This window comes from Crocodylus porosus, unplaced genomic scaffold (assembly GCF_001723895.1).
Source record: "Crocodylus porosus isolate Cpor-Errol unplaced genomic scaffold, CroPor_comp1, whole genome shotgun sequence".
Classification (NCBI taxonomy): domain Eukaryota; kingdom Metazoa; phylum Chordata; order Crocodylia; family Crocodylidae; genus Crocodylus; species Crocodylus porosus.
In genome coordinates this window covers 26,211,397-26,220,850 of record NW_017728948.1, presented here as the reverse complement: position 1 = coordinate 26,220,850, position 9,454 = coordinate 26,211,397, and positions in this window count along the sequence as shown.

The window sequence follows — 9,454 nt, the reverse complement described above, 5'->3', positions numbered from 1 at the left end:
CGCGGCTGCGGCTCCCAGGTGTCGCCCGAGGCGCCGCTGGGGGCTCGGGGCGGAGATGAGCTCGGCTTCTCCTTCCCTGGCTGCGGGCGCTGCGGCTGCTCGGGGGGACCTGCCCCGCAACCGAAGCCCCCGCATCCCGATTCGCTCGGCCGGCCGCGGGGACGGGGCGCTGGGGAGCCCGGCCCGCCACGGGGCTCCCGCGCCGCCCCTGCGTCTCCCTTTTCTTCGGGAGAGCCCGAGCGGCGCGGGCCCGGCCCGCAGCTCCGCCAGCGACACCCTCACACCAGCCTGCCCGGGCTCGGGGGGGCAGCTCGGGGGTGAAGCCTTTTGTCACAGCCACATGAAGCAGACGCATCTGCCCCGTCCCGTCCGAACAAAGGACCCCCCCCACAGCTTCTCAGTGCAGACGCGGGGATCCGGCCGGCCCGCTTCACAGCTGCCTAAACTGACTACTAAAAAAACCCACAGCCCCCCCAACAAACAAACAAACAAACACAAAGGAAAAAAGGAAAAGAACAAGGAAAAGGAGAAGGTAGGGTCGGCGGGCGTCCTATATATCGGCCAGGGCAGACCTGCAGACGCAGCTGAAGCTTCATCGGAAGCTGATGCAGATCGGGGACAGGGGCGACGGAGTGAGCGCCCGCTCACATTCCCAGTGCGCGCACACGCACACGCACAACATTTATATATAACAGATGAAATATATCCTAAAATATATTAAATATATGTATATATTCTGCGTCATATATATCACATATGTGTGTATATGTATGTGTGTGTATATATATGTATATGTGTGTGTACACATGTATACACACAGACTCTTTATGCCTGAAGAAGGGTGTTTGTGCCCGAAAGCTTGCAAAGATTAATTTTCCCAACTATTTAGTTGGTCTAATGCAAGATATGACATCTACCCAGAGAATTTTGTCTTCCTACACACACACACACACACACACTTTGGTGTGTATAATATGTATACACGTCTACATACTTTGCTATGCTGTGTCTACGGCGGCGATGTATTGATTCAAATCTCCTCTGCCTAGTACCTGACTGCAGGCGGACACGGCTCACTACGGCTCCCTATGAAAAGAAAACCAAGCCAATGGCAACAACAGCTTTGGAGTAAAAACTGTCTCCATCATGGGGTAGATCAGCACGATCTGCCGGCGAGGGCGCCCTGAAGCCCCAGGCAGGCACCGGGAGCAGGGGAAGGGTTTCCAGCCGCCTCGCGCGCCCCTCGCCCGCGGGGCCCTGCCTGGCGCGGCCCCCGCTGCCCCCGCCAGGTCTCCCGGGACCGTCTCCTCTGGAGGGAAACATGCGGGCAAAATACCCGGCCGACCACTGCCGGCCAAACGAGCGACCCCGATCCCTCCCTGGGAAAGGACCTGGGAGCGGAGCGGGGATTTGATCACGGATTTAGCGGCAGCCGAAAGGCTGGACCGGGGTTGGTGCATCTCGAGCTCTCCCTGCCGCGTGCGCCGTGCGCGCGACACCCGCTGCGGCCCAGGTGCCCGGCCCCGGAGCAAGGCAGCGCTCCCCGCCCCCGGCCCCCTCCCACAGCGATCCCCGCGAGCCCGGGGCAGACGCGGCGCTACGACGCCATTAGGTTCCTAACCACGGAAAGGAGGATGCTTTTAGCCACAAAAGTGGAAGGCTTTGTCCACGTGTCTGTCTGCTTACGGGGAATTGCTTGTCTGAGGTTTCTTGGTTCCCAGGGAGGTATTTTGATGAGCAGGTTTATTCCCAGTTACACTTTCACGGCCTGGTTGAGGCGTTCCCGCCATTTCCCCGGGAGCCAAAACACTTCCCCAGCCCCTGGGTCGGACAGACACGCCGGGGACAAGCAGCCCGTGGCGCGCTTCCCATGACGGAGCCTCAGGTCGATGCCGGGAGCCCCGGCTGCCTTCCTGCCTAGGAGGAGAGGTGCCCCGCGGAGGTGCCCCGGGCGAGGGGAGGGGAGGGGAAGCGAAGGGGAGATGCCCCGGGGCTGGTCCTCGGCCGGGCAGTCACTGCAGAGCGAGGGGAGAGGAGCCCTCGCGGACACTCAGGACTTGGCATCTTGCTGGCGCACTGACGGGGTGTGCCGCAGCTCCCCGCGCTGCCAGCAATGGGGCGGGCGAAGCAAGCAAGGGGGAAGGAGCGGAGCGGGCTGGGCCCGCCTGCCCCACTCGCCCTGCTCCCCCGGGGCCGCGCGCCCCGGGGTGCGGGGTGCGGGAGGCGGAGGCGGGGAGGCTGCCTGCCTTGCCCCTGCGGAAGGCCGAGCCCGGCTGGGCAGGCTGAAGCGCAGGCGATCTGCAGCGAGCCGGTCCCTGGGAGGAATCACAGCAACATCTGGCTTCTGCTCAGCAGCCAGCTGCTTACAAAGGATCTTTCTACCCGTCAGAGCAGCAGCCTCCTTGTGCTATTATGCGCCTCAGCTCTTTGGAGCAAAGCACCTAGCAGCCAACCCTCCTCCCCCTCCCAAACCTGTTGCCCTTAGTGGGAGGACTGGTGTGGGCACGGGACACCTGCTCTGTCCCAGTTTGCAGGATGGGCCCACGGGCTGTTTGCAAACCAGCTGTTTGCTGCACGCTGTGCTGCCAAGACTACATGGGGATTTGCAGCCAAACAAAGAGATGGATCTTTGAAATGCAAACAAACAGACTTAAGGAGCACAGTGTTTTCCAGGGATAGATTATTCTCGTTTCATGAAAACCGACTTCTGATTTTGCTCTTTCACCCTGCATTCACCTACCTTACCATGCCCTGAGACTCAGCTTCTTGAGGCAAAGCCTAGCAGCAACTGCCTCAGGGCACCTGCATAGCTGTCCTGAGAAGATACTACCTTGTACCAAGAAGAAATTGCTGTCAGTTGTAACTACAGTAAAAACTGGATAGCTTTACCTTTGTTCAAGGCATTGTCTTATCAGATTTAAACTCTTTCTTCCTTTCTTTGCTTCCCTTTCTCAGCACAGTGGGACCAAAAGTTTTTGGCCGGTGTACTGCAAATTAGCCTGCACCCTCCCTGAGTGCTACTCCACCCCCTTCCTCTGCTTCTCTCCTTCCTACCCTGTCTACTACTATCCTGCCCTTCTCTCTCCACTCTCTGCATCACACAGAGATTGCCCATGCTACTCATGGCACACATGTTGTGGGTTGGTCACCCCTCTCCCAACAGATCCCATCCAAGTCTCCACGGCTAAGCATGCCAGGGGCTGATTTTGCTTAGTCAAATGAGTATTTTGTTGTATTTCTGTTTTCTTAACAGTCAGGGGCTAAATTAGTGGAATGATACGCACAGTGGGACTTCTTCCTGTATCCAGGCAATGAAATTCAATAGAGGTTTCACTCCCAGAAGAATTTTGGTACCAGCATTTTAGTTTTTGCACCCAGAGGAGGCAGCTGGTGTGCAGGCTGCAGTGGAAGCAGGACTTGCCCTGAGGCCCTTCGAAGTGCTAGCAGAATGATCACAGGGGTGTAGGTTGTAGCCATGTTGGTCTAAGGACATAGGCAGACAAGGTTCTTTGGGTGAATCTGATATCTTTTATTAGACAAACTTAAATAGTTAGAAATGTTTTTCTTAGCAAGCTTTCAGGTTTAACATCCCTTCGTCAGGCTGAGGAACCATCTGCAGTTGGTGTGTGCTCTTCCTGGATGTAATGAATAGTAAAGAAGCCAGAGGCTGGTATGCATGCAAGAAAGGCAGTCATTATTAAGCCTACCAAGCATATTGGCTTGAGGTGACCATCAGTTTCCTTAATTGTATTGAACTAAGCAGTACAACTAAAACATGGGTTTTTAGTAACACATAAATGTTCTTTCCTGAATGTCTTTGACAAGGAATTTGGTCCTCATCTACTATACTTCTAGTTCCTTTATTTAGCCCACCAAAAGAAGAGGCTTATAGATATGAAGAAAGTAATAGTAAAAGTTCAGACCTGATTTTTCTGCAAAGCTAGCCTTAAAAAGAAGAGTAGAGTGAGGTTCCTTGCAGTTTTCTTCTTTCTTTTGGGGGGAAGGGAATGAAGCTGAAGATTTTGGAAGACATGTTCCCCTCTAATGCAATGGACCTTGGGGGTCCTGTAGGACAGGAGTGTCAAACATACCCTGTACCCCAGGCTGGATCTAGACTGTGGGGCTCCTCAGTGGGTCTGATATGTGGGGCTGGTGGCAGTGGCAGCAAATGTGGCAATGGCAGCAGTGGGGCAAGTGGCTGCAGGCAGGCAGTCACTTGCTGTGGCTAAAGCAGCACAGCTCTTTTTCAGACCCATGGTGTGGCAAGCCTTGTCCACCACTATCCACACCCCCAAATCCCATGGCCCACTGGTGGGCTAGATGAAGTGGCACTGTGAGCTAGATCCAGTTTGCAGGCTGTGTTACCTACATCCCAACTGTAGGTAATTCTGCTTCTTTGCTTACCTTATCTTTGCCCTGCAAGATCCATCCTACAAGCAGCTGAGTGCCCATTGCAGCTGTTCTGGGAGAAGCAATGGACTACAGGGCTCTACCTCCCATCTACATGAGGATACCAAACCCCCTCCCCAACCACTCCCAGCCTATAGTACCTTGTCAAATAGACATGTTTCTTTAAAGGTTCCCATCTTGTGTTCTAGACTTTAAATAATTGTTTAAACATTAAGTCACCAGACCTTTTCACTGCAAAGAAAACACAAAAATGATGTGTGAAGGAAGCAATGGAGTTTCATTGTCAAACCTGGAAACTTCTTTGGTGAAGACCCTCACTGTGTTGGAAACTGCAGAAGCTCTTTCAAACCGTGACTTTGCCTTTAAATGCTCTGTCTCTGTTTCTCTCAAAAAGGCTTACTGTTATGTAAAAGAGAGTGAACCAACATGTATTTTATAACCTCTGGCCTTTTCTTCGGTATATTGCAGCCTTAAGGTTACCTAAACATGGGTTTGTTTTTTAATGAAAGTAAGTATAGCTTGCAATTTGCTGTATCCATTTAAAAGTCTTCAACTAGTATAAGAATGGTGCAATTAGAGTAAGTGATGAAAGTTTTCTGGTGAGGACTTCAAAATGCATCAAATTAATAATGAACAAGGTGAGGAAAGTGTTGCAAATAATGTTAATTAAAAAAGACCATGTGTAGTCCCGTTGAGAGCATGTGAATAAATATAATCTTAATAGAGTTTCTATTGGGATCTTAGTTTACACTGAAAATGAGGAAGTCTTTATAATTCATAACTATTAGGGAGCCTTTATGAATGGTCTTTCTCATATTTCCCACTGGAAACCATTAGATACTCTGTTTTTATTATGCAGAGCCAAACATTTGGTTTAATATTTTTGTTTTAGAACAGACCACAAAATCATAGGGATATTAGCCATCTCATAATTTTTAGGGTGTCTTAAAACTGTGTACATTTATTCCTGTCTTGAGAGTTTCTTAAAGTTACAAACTTTGATCCTTGTTCTCCAAAAAACGTTACCCAAGATGCACATAAAACAGGCATTAAAGGGGTTTCCTACCCTATGTTTCTTCATTAACCATCTACCTTACCACCCACCAATGCTGTGGATTTAAGAGAGGCTGCATAATTGAGTCTGTAAATTAACAAAAACCCAGACAGCTGCAGAAACTAAGCAATAGATGGGACATTGGCCCTAATGTTTTCATATTAGCACATTAAACAAGCAAAAAGGGAGCTCTTAATTATACCTGATTTTATGGGAACTTGATAAATTCCTTCTGCTGACCTTCCTGCAAAGTCAATGTATTTTTTGTACTAGTTGAATTCATAGATATAACAAAGGTGCTGGGATGGAAGGATTATTCTGAGTATCTGAGAAATACTCTAAGTAGGTAGTAATGAACCTCAAGCACAATCCAAACTGCTGTTCAGTTTTCTGAACTAGGGGTTATTCAACATTCAAACTGACAGCTTGTAAATGTAAATTTTATTAAATGCACAGCAATAAAAATTTGTAGGTTTCTGTCACTTTGAATTTTAGTGGCTCACAATGAGGCCCCTAGCCTTCTAAATTACAGCGTGTACAAGCACAGCTCTGAACCATTCACCAGTCTTAAACTGGTGCTTTTTAAAGCCTCATTATATGCATTCACTCACATAATACCCTTGTCAAGATCCAGGTATGTATGTCTCTTGTCACTGATGGGCTGACAGGCTTGTATTTTCAGTTGCTTTTAAATTGTATATTTATACAAAGCTTTACTCTCATAGCTCTAGAATGGTAGAAAATAAAGTAAGACTAGCAGTGATATTACACGACTCAGATAACCTACACTCCAACCAACCTCGTTTCTTTTATTGCAGTTGCACTTCCTACATGGGACGAGCAGGATTTGTCTTCAGACCAAGTGATTAAGCTTGAGGTGAAGAGTTCAAAGCTGCAGGTCAAGTGACGGTTTGGGAACAAAGCAGTTGATATGGGAATCTAACAGGAAATATTTCAAAAAAGTTTTTGCCTGCCAAAATAAAATCAGTGGAAGTCTCAGGTAATATCTGAGTGATAGGGCTTAATGTGATGGCAACTTTGTTGAGTTAAGGATTGTGGAATTCAGCCCAAAGGTGCATGCTGTCAGATTTTTTTGAAAAGACCTCAGCTGCATCCCTATGTAGCTAATTAAAATTATGGACTTCTTAGAAGTGGTATAACATCCAGCGCTCCGTTACTGTTACGTGAGCCACTTGGTACCAAGCACATTGCTTACATGCCTAAATGGGAGATATAATCTTTTAAAAATCTGCTCCTGAGACACTAAAATAAAGATATGAATGTCTGGTCTCTTTCTCTGTAAGGTATTGAGTACAGATTATTTCCTTGTCCCATAACGAATATGATAATAAATTATTCAGTAGGGCTATTCTTGGACACCAGGATTTGGAGGTGTCTGGGAGTAGAGATTTATATAAATAAGATGATGACAGAAGATATTTTCTGCAAGGTACTTGAGCCTTTTCAAAAACTACTAGCATTTAAACCTAACAGATTTACTACGTGTACTACATGTATTCCTGGAAAACAGCTGCTGTGCCACAGAAGTAGATCATGATCCAGAACGCTGAAAGAAAAAGAGATTGGGAAACTAATGAAGAAGGAGAATAATTCAAGTAAGTGGTATGACCAGAATATACTACAAGAAACAGATAGGAGTCAAACAGGAACAAACACCCTGAGAGAGATGTAATCTATTTGCACAGGAACAGATGTTGTTGGGAAATATTGAAAGTTAATTCTGTTTCTGATACTGACTCCGTGTGTGTGTGTATGTGTGACCTTAAATTAGTCCATCTGTCTTTGTAAAATGTAATAGTAATAATGATACCACTTAGAAGTGATATTGTGAGAATCAGTCAGCTTATTACAAGCTTGCAATGTAAAAGTACAGTACAGTACAAGAATAGTACAGTACAAGTACAAGCTTGTTCTGAGATGACTATGAAAATGCTGAAGGAGAATGATTGTTGTGAGTGGTTTCTGTACAAAAGTGATTGATACCTGGGCAAATAATCTGTAATAAAATCAACCATTTTTTCTTTTCTCTTTTTGTGAAATGACCACTACTTTCTCAGGGTTGATTCATATTTTAAAGGGATGTCATGGAATCATGGAAAATTAAAGCGGGAAGGGACTTCAGGAAGTCACCTAGTCCAGTGGTCGTCAACTGTTGTTGTACAGGATCTGTTTGTAAACACTGATGGCCAGTCTCGATCCAGCTTCCCTCACTTCTGACCCACTGCCCCTGCCCCCAGACTTCAGCTCCCCAGTGTGTGGGGCAGGGGGTTGGGTGTTTGAGGCATGGGGGAACGCAAGCTGCCCCTTGCAGGTTGGAACTCTGATAGCTTGCAAGGAAAAAGCCGCGGCTTCCCATATTTTTCTCCTTTAATGGAGAATCCAAAGTTGTTGATTCATTTTTAAAGTTTGTTCATGACCCTTTCATACATTTTTGTGACACACTTTTGGGTTGTGACCCACGGGTTGAGAAATGCTGATCTAGTCCAACCTGCTGCTCAAAGCAGGACCATCTCCATCTCCGTCATTCCAGCCAGGGCTTTGTTGATCCGGGCCTTAAAAACCTCCAACAATGGAGATTTTCTGATATGTTCCATGGTATAAGGTTCAATTTTTAATATTCTGACCTGTAATTATGATGGTATTGAACATAACAGATTGTATAATAATAGATTGTTCCAGAAAAAAAGGTTTAAAGGTCTACATAAATGGAGCTAGGAGTACAGAAAAAGGACAAATTCTACTTTTTTGGTGAAATATCTGTAGTGAAACTTCACATTTTCAAATAATTGCAGATAATTTTTAAGCTGCTAGAACAATAAGGTGCAGCCATACATGCTTGCTCCAGAGCAATCTGACTTGACTTCAGGATATGAGTAGAGCGGATGCATAACATACAAGCTTTACACTAACGTACATTACTCCACTCTGAGTTAAAGTTGCCTCTTGGAAAGAAAAGAGTAGCTGTACACTAGTTTAAATTAACTGGACTGAGGAGCTTGGCATTTGATTGTGGAGGAGGCTCAAAAGCTCTTTTAAGTCTGAGGTGCTAAAACTATCAAGGAAAGGGAAAAACTTGTAGCAAGGGCTTAACAGATGAACAGCCATTTAAGAAGGATGTCAGGAAAGGCAGAATATCCTTCAAGAAACAGGGAAAAAAGAACTAATCAGCAAAAAACCCATCAAAAAACCCCTACATTTTGGTGCAAGGAAAAATTAAGATCTGCCAAAATTCATGCTGAGTTAGGTTTTGCAAAGGGTATTAAATAACAACAGTTTCTTCAGCTATATAAATAATAAGAGAATAGAAGAAATCAGTCATGAATTAGAAATGGGGTATAAATAAGGATAATCTAGGTATGAGTCGAACTGAATACTTCACCTAAATTTTCAGTGAGACTGTGATGAATGTTAGGGCAAAGACAAAATAGATAATGTAAATTGAGGGTATGGAGATGGAAATAACCAGCACCATAGAAGAAATGAAATTCAAAGTTTTGTGTATTCAAATCGGGGTACTTGATAATCTCCAAGCTACAGCTCTGAAAAATGCAGGTCTGGTAGCAATTTTTTTATAGCTATCAAGGGAGAGGTGATACTGAAAAAAGACTGAAGAATAACAAGAGTAATACCTGTATTTGAGAAGGGAAACTGTAAGTCTATTAGTTTAACCTCAATAGAATGGCAAAGGTTTAAGCAGATTTTGAAGGAAAGAATAATTAAAGGCACTGAGGTAAATGGAAAATAAGATACAATACAATGTGACTTTACCAGAGGTAGATAGTCCCAGCTTAGTCTGATATAGTCCTACAATAAAATTACCATATTTTCTTTGTCGAGAAGCTCAGGGTATACATTTGGCATTAATAAGCATAGAATAGAAATTAGAAGGAAGTTCCTAAGCACCAAGACATTCTAGAGTGGACGTCGATGATCTGGACTCGATGATCTTCTGAGGTCTCTTCCAGCCCT